This window comes from Dermacentor variabilis, chromosome 2 (assembly GCF_050947875.1).
Source record: "Dermacentor variabilis isolate Ectoservices chromosome 2, ASM5094787v1, whole genome shotgun sequence".
Lineage (NCBI taxonomy): Eukaryota > Metazoa > Arthropoda > Arachnida > Ixodida > Ixodidae > Dermacentor > Dermacentor variabilis.
In genome coordinates, this window is record NC_134569.1 from 135,765,489 (window position 1) to 135,781,527 (window position 16,039).

The 16,039-nt window shown below is 44.5% G+C and overlaps 1 non-coding gene across 1 annotated transcript; it reads left to right on the forward strand.

The window, feature by feature from the left end:
* The first annotated feature begins 13,673 nt into the window (after positions 1–13,673).
* TRNAA-CGC (transfer RNA alanine (anticodon CGC)) lies at positions 13,674–13,746 on the forward strand. The gene has a single exon. It is a non-coding gene; the product is annotated as a tRNA-Ala (tRNA).
* The last annotated feature ends 2,293 nt before the right edge of the window (positions 13,747–16,039 follow it).

A 16,039-nucleotide genomic window follows, 5' to 3' on the forward strand; every position in this document is an offset into this window, starting at 1 on the left:
AAGGCCTTAAGTTCTCTACAGTGTTGACCCTGCCCTTTCACACCTACGCACCAGTAAGGAAATAGCGAGATAAATAATCTTCATTCAATAATGCCCTGATTTCAAGGTGCGGGATAACATCTATAAACCCTTTAATGAGGCAACGTATAAATACGAGAAAAAAATGTTTATTTTTTATCTAAATGTTCATTACACATCTAGAATAAGCACAATCAAGCAAAAGAAAAAAATATTTAACGGAAAATTTTTCAACTATAGAGGGGCGCGAGGTGGGGGGACAACAGGCAGAAAACTGAAATTTTTGTTTGGTATGTGTTTGGTGTTAAAAACATGGTCAGAAAACTGGCCATGTTTTCAAGAGAAAGTGATTCGCGTGCCAAATTTCTTCTTCCTCGTCCTGTGTTCCTGCTCTAAACCAACAAATGACGCTTGCTGCCGGTCATTTAGTGTTGGCTGAAGTCATTTAGCAGGAAACTTCGTACTCAAGGCCAAAGCTCAGCAAAAAAATAAAAAAGAAACGCACTTCTGGTATGTTACCTGCAACACTCGTCAATGAAGGGTTAATGTCATGTCACGGCAGGCGAACGAAAATACTTAGAAATATCTCCGAAGTGTCTAGTTCAAAGCCGTAAATTTCACATGCTATACGGCAATAATTATGCGACTTGTATGCTCTAGTCTCCGTCATGTAGCGCCTCATTCGAATACAGACTGTTTGCCCTGCAATTTTTGCGTCATGCTCCTGTCTAGCGTACGAGTTCAACTCGAGATGCTGAGCACAAGTCGGCGGAATATTTAAAAATAATATAGCGCTTATGTACCGTGTTTTGAGTGCATCTCAATGGAAGCGAAGTCGTCCAAATTAATCCAGTGCCCTGGAATGCGCATTCCCTCGTACCCCACTGCTTAGCGTGGGGTAAAAAAATCACGTAACTCATAATTATTATTATTATTATTATTATTATTATTATTATTATTATTATTATTATTATTATTATTATTATTATTATTATTATTATTATTATTATTATTATTATTATTATTATTATTATTATTATTATTATTATTATTATTATTATTATTATTATTATTATTATTATTCAACCGCCTGTTCAGCCCAAGGGGTCATCTTCGTTTGCATCAGCCAAGCCGTCATTCAGAGACCATCAACAAGGCGATCAACAACTTGGTGTGTCTTTTTCCGCCTACTCTCGTTTCCTCCACTGGCAAAGCCACCGATGTATCTCCGGAAGTATCTCCGGATGTATCTCCGGGGCACCGGATGTACCTCCTGTAATATTTCATGAAATCGTTGAATCAATTGAATGCATAGTATTCTCCCACTGTAAACGCAGCCTATACTTATCCTCGGCGATTTTGACACGCCGGGCATTAGCTTGGCGCATGCATACATCTGCTCACAGTAACCACTACACAGAGAACAACATGCGACTTATTGTTAAACTTTCTAGCCTTTAATTCCATTCAGCAGGATAACTCGATCACCAATTGTTGTTGTTAACGTGTTAGACTTATGTCTTACGAATGTGCAGGATTTACAGGTGCCTAGTTCTGACATTCCTCTTGGCCGATCCGACAAGTTTCATCCGCCACTAGAAACAACGGCCTTTGTGTTCGCCCTTAGACACCTACAGCACCTCCAGTGGTACCACCAAAAGTGGCGTAGCAACGGAGGGGTGCAAAGGGGCCAGAGGGGGGGGGGGAGTCATATAGGTCTGAAGACACCCCTCTTTCCGCCGGCTACACCCGGAGTGGGGGGGGCGGGGAGGGCACAGAAGACCTATGAGCCCCGGGTGGTAGACGACCTAGCTACGCCACTGACCACCAAATACCATATCTTTGCTTTCAAGAGTGGTAACTATACGCTGGTCTATACAACTCCTTTTCCAATGCCGATTGGTCTCAGGTTACCGACATAGATGCTGAACAGCAGGCTCGCCAAATCATGGGGCCTATCCTCGATGGCATGCGGATACATATCTTCCAGTGCGTACCTAAGCGCTCAAAGTATCCTGATTGGTTCTCGTTTGAACTGATAAATGCTCTGAAGCATAAAGACCGTGCGCACAGCAGCGCTAAACGCTCGCAAGATAACGACTGGGGACAGCAATTTCGTCTATTCGGAGCTCTTTGCAAACGTCTCTGCAAACGCGATCACGATTTGCATATATAGCGTTCCTGGAAAAGAGCGCTTCCGAACTGTCGGCTGATATTTGGGAATACATGCGGGCTCGCTCCAGTAAAGGCGCAGACTTTTCGCCTGCGTGGTTCAAACGGTACAGTATTCTAGTCAGTTGCTGACTGTATTGCTGCTCATTTTTCTGCTATATACCTATATACTTGTGTAACGGCCGCATACTTTTTTCCGAGATTTGAGGTGCAAATCGGGGGTGCGTCCATTAACACCGAGATAAAGACGCAACACCTTTTTCTTAAATATTTTTGGTGGTACTTGCCTTTACTGATATACTGTATACGCTTGTACTGGCTACGGCTATTCTTGGATATTCCCGTAGCGAGTCACCTGCCAGATGGAATAAATGGTAACGCCCCACAGATCAGCGATGGCAGCGTCTCGGAGGCAGCCGCTAAATCTCGGAGGCTGTGTTTTTGCTACCTGAAGGCGCCGAAAACTCCCCACGGCTGCCTTGTTTTGCCACCGATTAAACAAAAAAAAAACTTTGGAATTCTAGAACCACACAACAGATTCTCTAAAATCTTCTCTGAAATCAAGGGTACAGGCTTATAGACGAGTAATTTTTAGATATATCCTGGGGGGAATTTTTTTTACAACTTTCTGGGTGCGGATTTTACACTGGTGCGGCCATTACGCGAGTACATACGGCAATAAAGCTTTTGATATCAACGGCAGTACCTGTCAGCAGCAGGTTTCAGTTACTATGCCTATTACAGTGTTGTTCAATGAAAAGCTAATCCATGAATACATCCATCCGGCGTTCGAAACCCTCATTGCCTTGTGGTCCAGATGACGTTGTATCAGCCATATTAAAAGCTGACGGCAACATATTTGCTCTGGTATTTACATCTATCTTTAATAACTGTCTAAATTCATCCCCCTTTCCCTGCATTTGGAAAACTGCTCAACTGCTCAACTGCACCTTTTAAGTCTGGCTCCAGAACAGATGTCTCAAACTGCAGGCCGATTTCCCTCCTCAGCGCCACATCCAAATTTCTTTAGCTTGCCTTTCACAATATAGTGCCTTCCAGAGTGAAGAGCTTCTTAACTCTAAACCAACACGAATTTCTCTGTAGTCGCTCAACAGGCACCAGTCATGTGAATTTCATGACACAGATCTCAGTGCCCGAATTCCAGAAGGGGCAAGTGGATGCCGTGCGTTGCGACCTGAGCAAAGCTTCTGATCTGCCTGGCCATCCGATAGTTCTTGTAAAGCTTACGTGCCATGGGGTTGATGCTTCAATCGCTTCTCTCCTTCGCAGCGAACTTCTGGAGAGGTCTTGCTACGTTAGCGTCAACGAACAGTCATCTTTTGTGTACAAGGTCACTAGCGGTATCCCTCAAGGCTCCGTATTATGATCGCTCCCGTTCTTGGTATTTCTCAACGATGTTTCTTCCTTTATACGAAAGTCGCCCTTCCTTCAACATGCCGATGACATCAAGGTTTTCAAAGATATTCACAATATTGACGACTGTCGAATTATTCTGTCTGACCTGTTGCGGTTTGCAGAATGGTGCAAGAGTAATGGTTTCAACCCCCACGCTTCTAAGACTAAAATTATTACATTTACTCGCAAAATCGAACGCATTCTGTTTTTGTATTTTGAAGACTCTTTTTCGCTTAGTAGGGTTGCTGAGGTCAATGATCTCGGCGTACTCTTTAATGCCTCGTTAAGCTTTTCCTTTCATACTGAACGCATTGCTATGCGTTGTCTGTGCTCTCTAGACTGTGTCTGCAGCCTCTCACGCGAAATCAGATCTCCCACTCCTTCCCTAATGCTGTACCAAGATAAAGTCTTCCAGAGCTCGAATACACATCGGTTGTGATGACTGAAGCTTGCAAATTCCACAGGTAGACTAGAAATAGTTCAGAAAATGTTCCTAGCAATTTACCGCCATCGTTTTTGCGCTGGCATTGGTCAATCTTATGGCGCTTGCACTTTACCCTCACTACCGTTCCTCGCCTGCCGACGCATTCATGCAGACCTTCTGTTTTTGTATAAGCTCCCCCACGGAAACCTTAACTGCGCCGAGCTACTTAATTATGTCACGCTTCGGATTCTGCCGAAATTCACAAGGGAGCACCGACCATTCTCCGTTGCTGCTTGTCGCAGCAAACGTTCTGCTGTGTATAGATTTCGAAATCTGTATAATACCTATTTCGCTGATCTTGATATTTCCCATCACTCGCTTTCGTCGTTATTTTCGTAGCTTCTCACTGTCGTGCGCTGTAGTTTCTCTCGGTATACGGATACGTGCTCTCTTTCGCCTTGTGATTTAGCACGTTTTCAACTTGCTTGGCGATATGTCTGATGGTTCAGCGGTCTTGTGCGTTTAATGTTTTTGGTGCATTGAACTTAAATGTATTTTACACGAATCGTTTCACCTTTATTTATTCACTTTCCCTCTCGTTTGTACCTTCAGCTGTACAGTTCTTTTCCTTTTTTCGTTGTGCTTGTTCTTTAATCTTCTGTTAATTTTCGATTTAATTTACCATGGTCGATAGATTATCATCATCATCATCATCATCATCATCATCATCAGCCTAGTTACGCCCACTGCAGGGCAAAGGCCTCTCCCATACTTCTCCAACTACCCCGGTCATGTACTAATTGTGGCCATGTTGTCCCTGCAAACGTCTTAATGTCATCCGCCCACCTAACTTTTTGCCGCCCCCTGCTACGCATCCCTTCCCTTGGAATCCAGTCCGTAACCCTTAGTGACCATCGGTTATCTTCCCTCCTCATTACATGTCCGGCCCATGCCCATTTCTTTTTCTTGATTTCAACTAAGATGTCGTTTACCCGCGTTTGTTGCCTCACCCAATCTGCTCTTTTCTTATCCCTTAACGTCACACCCATCATTCTTCTTTCCATAGCTCGTTGCGTCGTCCTCAATTTCAGCAGAACCCTTTTCGTAAGTCTCCAGGTTTCTGCCCCATATGTGAGTACTGGTAACACACAGCTGTTATACACTTTCCTTTTGAGGGATAGTGGCAACCTGCTGTTCATGATTTGAGAATGCCTGCGAAACGCACCCCAGCCCATTCTTATTCTTCTGGTTATTTCAGTCTCATGATCCGGATCCGTGGTCACTACCTGCCCTAAGTAGATGTAGTCCCTTACCCCTTCCAGTGCTTCGCTACCTATCGTAAACTGCTGTTCTCTTCCGAGCCTGTTAAACATTACTTTAGTTTTCTGCAGATTAATTTTCAGACCCACCCTTCTGCTTTGCCTCTCCAGGTCAGTGAGCATGCATTGCAATTGGTCTCCTGAGTTACTAAGCAAGGCAATATCATCAGCGAATCGCAAGTTGCTAAGGTATTCTCCATCAACTTTTATCCCCAATTCTTCCCACTCCAGGCCTCTGAATACCTCCTGTAAACATGCTGTGAATAGCATTGGAGATATCGTATCTCCCTGTCTGACGCCTTTCTTTATAGGGATTTTGTTGCTTTCTTTGTGGAGGACTACGCGGTGACTGTGGAGCCGCTATAGATATCTTCCAGTATCTTTACATATGGCTCATCTACACCCTGATTCCGTAATGCCTCCATGACTGCTGAGGTTTCGACTGAATCAAACGCTTTCTCGTAATCAATGAAAGCTATATATAACGGTTGGTTATATTCTGCACATTTCTCTATCACTTGATTGATAGTGTGAATATGGTCTATTGTTGAGTAGCCTTTACGGAATCCTGCCTGGTCCTTTGGTTGACAGAAGTCTAAGGTGTTCCTGATTCTATTTGCGATTACCTTAGTAAATACTTTGTAGGCAACGGACAGTAAGCTGATCGGTCTATAATTTTTCAAGTCTTTGGCGTCCCCTTTCTTATGGATTAGGATTATGTTAGCGTTCTTCCAAGATTCCGGTACGCTCGAGGTTATGAGGCATTGCGTATACAGGGTGGCCAGTTTCTCTAGAAAAATCTGACCACCATCCTTCAACAAATCTGCTGTTACCTGATCCTCCCCGGCTGCCTTCCCCCTTTGCATAGCTCCTAAGGCTTTCTTTACTTCTTCTGGCGTTACCTGTGGGATTTCGAATTCCTCTAGGCTATTTTCTCTTCCACTATCGTCGTGGGTGCCACTGGTACTGTATAAATCTCTATAGAACTCCTCAGCCACTTGAACTATGTCATCCATATTAGTAACGATATTGCCGCCTTTGTCTCTTAACGCACACATCTCATTCTTGCCTATTCCTAGTTTCTTCTTCACTGTTTTTAGGCTTCCTCCGTTCCTGAGAGCCTGTTCAATTCTATCCATATTATAGTTCCTGATGTCCGCTGTCTTACGCTTGTTGATTAACTTAGAAAGTTCTGCCAGTTCTATTCTAGCTGTAGGGTTAGAGGCTTTCATACATTGGCGTTTCTTGATCAGATCTTTCGTCTCCTGCGATAGCTTACTGGTTTCCTGTCTAACGGAGTTACCACCGACTTCTATTGCGCACTCCTTAACGGTTCCCATGAGATAGTCGTTCATTGCTTTAACACTAAGGTCCTCTTCCTGAGTTAAAGCCGAATACCTGTTCTGTAGCTTGATCCGGAATTCCTCTAGTTTCCCTCTTACCGCTAATTCATTGATTGGCTTCTTGTGTACCAGTTTCTTCCGTTCCCTCCTCAAGTCTAGGCTAATTCGAGTTCTTACCATCCTATGGTCACTGCAGCGTACCTTGCCGAGTACGTCTACATCTTGTATGATGCCAGGGTTCGCGCAGAGTATAAAGTCGATTTCATTTCTAGTCTCACCATTCGGGCTCCTCCACGTCCACTTTCGACTAACCCGCTTGCGGAAAAAGGTGTTCATTATCCGCATATTATTCTGTTCTGCAAACTCTACTAATAATTCTCCTCTGCTATTCCTAGAGCCTATGCCATATTCGCCCACTGACTTGTCTCCAGCCTGCTTCTTGCCTACCCTGGCATTGAAGTCGCCCATCAGTATAGTGTATTTTGTTTTGACTTTACCCATCGCCGATTCCACGTCTTCATAAAAGCTTTCGACTTCCTGGTCATCATGACTGCATGTAGGGGCATAGACTTGTACCACCTTCAATTTGTACCTCTTATTAAGTTTCACAACAAGACCTGCCACCCTCTCGTTAATGCTATAGAATTCCTGTATGTTACCAGCTATTTCCTTATTAATCAGGAATCCGACTCCTAGTTCTCGTCTCTCCGCTAAGCCCCGGTAACACAGTACATGCCCGCTTTTTAGCACTGTATATGCTTCTTTTGTCCTCCTAACCTCACTGAGCCCTATTATATCCCATTTACTACCCTCTAATTCCTCCAATAATACTGCTAGACTCGCCTCACTAGATAGCGTTCTAACGTTAAACGTTGCCAGGTTCAGATTCCAATGGCGGCCTGTCCGGAGCCAGGTATTCTTAGCACCCTCTGCAGCGTTACAGATCTGACCGCCGCCGTGGTCAGTTGCTTCGCGGCTGCTGGGGACTGAGGGCCGGGGTTTGATTGTTGTATTCATATAGGAGGTTATAGAGATTATATAGAGATTATAGAGATTATAGAGATTATAGCTAGTATTATATTATGCCCAAATGGCTTTTCTGTACATGCATTGTTTTCTTTTGTCTGTGTATTACATTTTTTTAAACTGTGCATAATATTTTCGTTAGATTACCTGTGCGCCAGTATTAGAGCCTCGGGGTGTTTTCTGGGCACATAATCTAAAAGCTGCATTTATTTATTTATTTATTTATTTATTTATTTATTTATTTATTTATTTATTTATTTATTTATTCTTGCACGTTGTTCGTGTTTCCGTTTTCGTCTTTCTGTTGTGAATTCATATTGGCTTTTGTTGACTGTAAACTGTTCCTTTTCATAACCGTCCTTTATTATTTCACGTTTTTTTCTTTATTTGCATTTGAATGTTTAATTTAGCTTTTTTACTGTGTGCCAGCACTGGACCTTAGGATTGTTCCTGGGTACGTTAATAAACATGATGGAGTGATATGTGCTGCTATACTGCTCCAGTTTACTGTAAGAATTTTGACCAAGTATTTGTTCGGCGATTGCGAATAGACTTGTTCGTCAGCATCAGTCGCGAAACATTTCCTCGTCGGCGGGCCACATTTAACCTGGTGCCAGTATTCTAAATACGTGAACGGTCGCTCTGGAGCACGTAGCCTTAGACTAACTTGTGGACCAGCCCTCACGGGCCTGGAGGCCTGCGACATGAAATACTTCGCATTTCCTTTACTCGTCTGGATTAACAGAGAAGCGTGTATATGAGTAAGAGGCGACTAAAAAAATTCCATCCAATTGTAGAATTGCATGCACTTAGTGTCACCATGCTCGAAAAGCATTCTTTGTCACTTCGCTCTTGCTTGCGGATTTCCGCAGTTTACTAGTTTGAATAATTCACTTGTTCAAGCTTTCAGCGCTTCGCGTTCTCGACTATAGCCTTGGCCTCGCGCTCCAATCTGCCAGCCTCCTTTAAAGGGAAGCTTTCTTTTCGAACCCTCCAGGACTTTCCTGACCATGGCTGCAGGGTACTGCTCTTCTGCGAAATAGCTTATAGAAAGGACAAGGATAGCATATTTATTACCCTTAAATGTGTGCTGGCTGCCGGTCTTGTTTTTTACGGAATTACTGAGTGTTAAAACAAACGGCACCGCATGTCCTCATTACCACGAATAAGCGTCATGAAGAACACAATTCCTTTAACAAATCAAATGTTACTGCGCTTATTTTCCTAAAGCTTGGGGTTCGGTGCATCTGCTTGGTCGGCCTTCAGGCGAGTAAAGTGCACTTTACTGTTGCATTATCGCTAGGATCGATCAGCTCTAGACGGCGCGCCTCAACCCTAAATATAATGTAGCAGAAAAAGGGGGTCAATGCCGGAGTCAATAAAATGTGTGGTGACGTAGGTCACGTGTTGTGGCTCTCCGCGTCTTGCCATGTTCGCTAGCAGGCAGGTAATCCCTATGGTGCGAAACGCTGTGCAGAATGTAATGAGTTGCGCTCCTTTCTTAACCACTACATGGAAGCTTCGCTTCTCAGATTCCAACGTGGGGATCTGATTTGCATAAGCCTTTGTTATGCTCTGATAGCAACCGCCCCGCAAAGGCTAGGTTCTAAGCTGGGCTGGGTCCTATTCTCGTGTCAGGATTAACTTTTCCTTAAATGCGAATTTTGTTCTTCTAGGGACGCCGAAATGTGTCCCTTCGCGTGGGACACACTTCTGCAACAGCCAGGTTTGCCTTGCGTGAATCTTGCTCCGCCCGTTAAGGGCTTCCGGAAGTATTTATTCAAGCAATTCATTGTCTGAGTGCGCCGTTATTGTGTCCGCAAATATTGTTGCGTGTACACACACGCAGCTTCAAGTCCGTTCTTATTTTTTTTTGCTACCTCACTGCTTACATTCCGCTTGAGAATTCAGTGAATACCGGCACCAGTCAATACGTTTCTCACGTCAGTATTTTGCACTTGTTCCCTCAGCGCAGAATGAGGCAAGCGTGCGGCACGCTCAAACTGCATAAAGGTATATACGCAGGCACCTGACGTCACCACGCGTACCCGGTCCAGGCACTGCCTCTTCACAGAACTGCGGCGACGACCTCGAAAACAGTTTCCACGCATCCGAGCGCGGAGTCTGTGATGCGCCGACAATTGACACTGTTTCGTCGTGTGCACGCAGGGGCGTTACTACGCTCGTGTGCGCGCGCGCTTGTGTGCTTTTGTACGGAGATTCTCGGAAGAAGGACGGTCGCCCGAAAGACTGGCCAGGGCGTATGTCATGCGGCACCTACAGCGCGACAGTGTTTCCTTGAGCTGTTTACGTGTTTCTCCGGTCGTTCCTGCCGCTGTCGCTGATGTTCCTGCACCGGCTTCGTTGTTTTCTCCTCCTCTCCCAAAGCCTTGTGGCCCGCCCTTGCAGCACAGATGCGCCCGGCCCGGGCGACCCCGCCCTCGCAAATGAGGAGGACGTTGCACGTGCAAGAGACGCCACACTGAGTTCTTACTCTGAATTAAGTTTCATTTGTGTCGTCTCTCGTCATTTGCTAGTGGGGCACCCAGTGGATGCAGGCGCTTGAAAATAAAATAGAAAGAAAAAGAAGGGCACGTGCTTCTTTACGACTCGAGGTACACGCCGTGACCGTGTTTCCATCCGAAAGCGAGCACTAATTCTCATGCGTGGTAGCAGCGACGCGTCATACAACTGAAGCCTTTCTGCGCATGTTGCAAGTATATAACCATAGTTGCAGCGATGTTAGGGTTCTGGAGCTTTTTCTTTTTGCGGGTTCTTTTTTTTTTTTGTGCACGATAATCAGCGCTAGAGTATGAAGAGTATGAATGAGCACGTGCGTTAGAAAGTCGTAATCTCGAAAAGTGTCCTGCCTTCTCCCATACGTTTTAAACATACCCTAGGCGCACTGTTTGTTTGTTTTCGCTCGACCTTCGTTCTGTCTTTCTTTGCTTTCTGCAGACGAGTAGCTCGGCGTTGGTTGCTATGTAGTAGCTAGCAAGGTCGAAATAAAATGTATACTTCTCGTTCTCGCTGTACCTCATTGCACAAATGTTGCCTAAATCGACGCACAGTAGCGGATGGCAAATAGACAGTCTCACTGCAGAAAAACGACACTAGCTTTTTTCACGTCCATTTATCACACCGGTACGCGACCCTGCGTGTGTTCGGTTTGAAGTGCGCCGCACATATAATCCACGTGTGTGGCGTAGGCCGTCACTATGACTCGATGTTACAGGTTCAGTTCTTTTTGTTCATGAGCCCATTCGACACCTTGCTGCCGGGCTTTAGTGAAAACAAACTATCAGTGACTTTCTCGCAACATTTCACGTTTCATTTCGTCCTTAAACAATACATTGTTGCCAGCAGGGTGGCGAGGCTTTCTCAGATTATCAAAAGTATCGATCCATACATCTCCCCAATCAAATCCATATTTTATCCATCCACCCATCCATCCATCCGTCCGTCCTTTCCGATTATCTATTCTTTATCACGTCCGTCCGCAAATTCATCCAATTCATTAGTAAATGGCTTGTGAATTTATCAGGATAAGGTGTCTTTCTAGCCAAACATGCTGCCGCACCAACTAGTAATAGCAAATTAAGTTTTGTTAGCGTTCGGCGCCCTCGCATTACCTCGAATGAACTCAAGGAAAGGATAAGGATAACTTAAGTTAAGCTGAAGCTATTAACGACACACTTCCAACATATACTTTAAAGGGAATAATTGCGTAAGTGCTAAATAACCAATCGCAACACTCGTGCAATGGTTCATCTACAATGAACATAGAGATTATGATGCGGATTACGGTGATGAAGATCTAACGAATATTTTTGATTGGTCACACGTTCATTGCAACTTCTCGCGCAGGCAATTGTTGACTTATCAAGAAAGCCTTCTGAAAAGGCAGCAAAGCGGCATCTGTCACGGGCAACATATAAAATTTTCGTACGAACTATATTACGGAAAGCAGGCGGTGTCTCTCATTGTCGTACGCTCCTCATTTCCGAGCAGCCGGGCCGCCATATCTGATGAGGGTATCATTTGTATCCGGCGCTACCCCGTGAGCAGCCACGTATGCTTAGCGCTACACAATGGTCACATATGTAAACCTCTTGTTAACGTGGACGCAGGGCAAATAACAGCGTATCAGCGCATAGTGTAGTTAGCGCCCACACCCAGAGAACGGACGAAGTTACCTGGCATTGTAGGACCGGCCATTGTTCTGTTCAATGGTGTGGCAAGTCCATTCGTCTTGACGCTGTCGCTACATTTTTTCTTTCTTTTCTTTTCTTTTCTTTTTCTGGTTTTTTTTTTTTTTTTTTGAGCCTCGCCTTGCACACGTGGGCGCTAACGTTCTGCGGTGCGCTTCTCCGACTTCCTCTCATTTTTCCTCACATTGTTAGCTTCAAAGCTTTTAAAAGTCGCACTGTCACTTCTTTTATTACTATTTTTTTTTTCTCCAGCACCGAAGCTCGGTACTTCTTGCCTTTCGCACTGGAGAAGCACGTGTCAGAGAAAAAAGTGCGAAGGTTGAATAGATACAGTAGCACAATAAAAAAAAGGGGGTAAAGCGAGCTGCTGAGGGGAGAACAATTAATACAGCTGTGATGTATAGCGACGCATTTCGTGCGCTTTAAGCAAGTCGCCAGCTTATCCGACGTTGGTAGGCGGTCCGCATCGTAGAGTTGGTTCGTCTGCAATTAGGATGGCGATTTTGGCGAGTTCCTCTAAGTTCACGGCCTGAATGCCACGCGAAGCACACCGCAGTGCAGGAAGGTATAGGCGTGTGATTAGCGGAATGATGTACGAACACTAGCGCCGACAAACCACAGAATTTTTATTTATCAAAGAAGGTAGGAAAATAGGAACTCAGGAGGTAAGAGGGTTATCCAACATGGTGTCGCAGAGTTGATGCAATAACGTCACCTCTGAGAACCAGCAGAAATATTTTAAAGAAAGGCATGTATGGCAAAAAAAAAAACAATAACATTCCAAAGGATTGTATAGTCAAGTTGTACGCAGGGTTAAAAAGAGCAAATTATTTTTTTTCTTGTAAGATCACCAAGGATCTTCAAACACAACTGTCACCATATTTTTTCGTACAGACGGCCTCAAAGATTTCGCGAGTGTCCCCATCGTGTCGGTGACCCCGTACAGCTGTTTATTCGGTATCTACGTGGTTCCACGTCCACCGTCAAAACAGTGCGATCCTTGATTAGACGTCCTTCCGTTATTTAAATCATTTTTGAACCCTCCCAAGCGTTTGTCAGTACAAAGCCCCGTTAGGCCGATATATTTACGGCCACAAGTTGATTGGGTGTTGTATAAACAAAAGCTTGGGAGAGCCCAAGAATAATTTAATTATCGGAAGGACGTCTAATCAAGCATTGCACTGTATTGGCTGTTGGCGTGTAGCCACGTAGATATTTAAAAGAAAGAAAACATCTCTACTGGATCAGCATCACGATAGGGCACTCGTGAAATCTCCAAGGCCTTTATATATATATATATATATATATATATATATATATATATATATATATATATATATATATATATATATATATATATATATATATATATATATATATATATATAAACGAGAAGGAAGGGGGTTGACCGAGGGGCCCGATTTTTATTAGTCATATTATAAGAAGCCAACAAACACTGACACCAAGGACAACATAGGGGAAATTACTTGTGCTTAATAAATGAAATGAAGAAACGATAAATTAATGGAAATTAAAGTGGATGAAAAAACAACTTGCCGCAGGTGGGAACCGAACCCACAACCTACGCCTTTCCCGTGCGATGCTCTACCAATTGAGCTACCGCCTGCGGCAAGAAGGACGTTCCACGTCCGCCGCCAAGGTCTGTGAGTGGTGGCGCTGGCTAACACTCCCAGGGTTCTACTAGGACACATAAATACCCAAGAAAGTGGATGGGGGAAACAGCGCCGCGGTAGCTTAATTGGTAGAGCATCGCACGCGCAATGCGAAGGGTGTGGATTCGGTTCCCACCTGCGGCAAGTTGTTTTTTCATCCAGTTTAATTTCCATTAATTTATCGTTTTATTTCATTTATTAAGCACAAGTAATTTCCCCTATGTTGTCCTTGGTGTCAGTGCTTGTTGGCTTCTTAGGATATATATATATATATATATATATATATATATATATATATATATATATATATATATATATGTATGTATGTATGTATGTGTGTGTGTGTGTGTGTGTGTGTGTGTGGGACAGTTGTGTTAGTTGACTCGGCCACTCGGTGACATTACAAGATCATTTGTTCTTTTGAACCTGTGTATGCCATAATTTGCAACCTTTTAAATTTTCTTTTTTGGCATACATGTCCTTTCAAAAATGTTGCTCCTTCTTCTCGGACTTGCAGATATTGCCTCGTGTCTGCGATACCATGTTTCAGAACCCTCTCAGCTTCTACGTTCCTGTATATACCTTCCTTGATAAACATTCGCAGGGTGTCTTATTTTATCCCTAAGGTGACTTGAAGGTGAAAGCAGAAGTGCCGGTGCATTAAAGACGGACGTATGACGTACACATCCCCCTTAATTCGCTTAGTCATCCCACTAAATTCGCCAACTCATCCTCTTAATTCACTTAGCCATCCCCTTAATTCGCTTTATGATCCATCTTTATCATCCATCTTGCTTGCTTGCGGGGTATGATTCATTGATGCTGATAGCTTTTGTACCTTTTGTGTCGTCGACGTGTTTTCGCTCAAGAGCTTTGAAGGTCGACTGAACGATGAGACATACAAGGATTTCGCCTTAACAAAAATTCAGTTGGTATAGTTATCGGTAGTGTTTGTCCCTCTTCCCACTAACCCCACGCCTATCGACGCGTTGCGCTGCATTCGCGCAGTGGTTTCTGTGGAAGCAGCTTTTCGGCAATACACACACACACACACACACACACACACACACACATATATATATATATATATATATATATATATATATATATATATATATATATATATATATATATATATATATATATATATATATATATATATAGCGTGCATTCTCCTGCAATGTATATACATAGGCACTTCACTGGCATCAACTTTAATGTCATGCAATGTTCATGCATATGAATGAATGAGTGACTAAACTTTTATTGGGTCCAGCAATACGCAATAAAACGTGCACCCGGCCAATCCCACGACGGGACCGACAGGTCTAGCCTGCCGGCCCGATCGTGGGCGCGCTGGGCGGCCAGGATTTGGTCTTCGAAGAATGGACTTCGGAGGAGCGCGTCCCACTCTTCCTTGGTGAACTTCGGGCCCAACGACCCGCACTCCCAGAGCATGTGAGGGAAAGTATATAGCAGCCTCACCACAGGCCACGCAAGAACAATTCGGGTAAATGTCCGGATATACGCTGTTAAGGGCCGCCGGATTTGGGTAGGAGTAAGTTTGCAGGAGTCTGAGCGTGACCGCCTGCGGCCTGCTTAGCTTGGAATCAGGCGGCGGGAAAACCGTTCTCTCTAAGTGAAAGAATTTAGTAATTTCATTGTGCGTCTCTATGTGCGGGGCGAGAGCTACCCGATCCGAGGGGCAGCGCGGTCGGTAAAGCCACGCGCAACCTCGCGGGCAGACTCGTTGAGGTTTAGAGGAACCCCCTCAATCGCCCCGACGTGGGTAGGCAATCAACGGATGGAGTGTGTGGAGCTGTCGCCGTGTTATCGGTTCTAATTGGGAGTGATAAGTTGTGGGTTCGCACGCCACATGCGTGATACGTGCCATGCCCCCTTTACCTCGTTCATACATATGTGCTACGTGTACACCGTTCACAAGCTGTACCCAAATGCAAGCTTTGCATTTCGGCACAGTTAAGACGGCACGGTTAACGTGTGGTCTGTCGCAACAATTCCAATACGCGTAATAGCTAACGACAAAATCGGCATCGTTAAACATGGTCGTTTCCTATGCAGCCTTCTGCCCAACGCCTCAAGAAAGTACCTCTGCACAAGTGTTTAGTGGCAGGTGCTGTAGCTATGGGGCAGCTCCGCCGGGACCCGGGCCGCATGCATATGATTTAACCCCGCTATCTAAGAGGAATGCAGAAGGAGTGCAGGAACTGATGCCAGGTCGCACGTGGAACGCAATGCAAATCAGCGTTCCGCGGCGCAGGCGCTTATTGGAAATGCGCAAGCCTAAATGGAAGCGAGGTGTTCGTAAGCAAATGTCTATGTTCAAAGTAGTGAAACCAAACGGAGTCGAACGCTGCGCTGGCCCGTTGTTACCAAACTCAAGATGCAAGTCATGTCGACATCTGGGCCTCGCGAC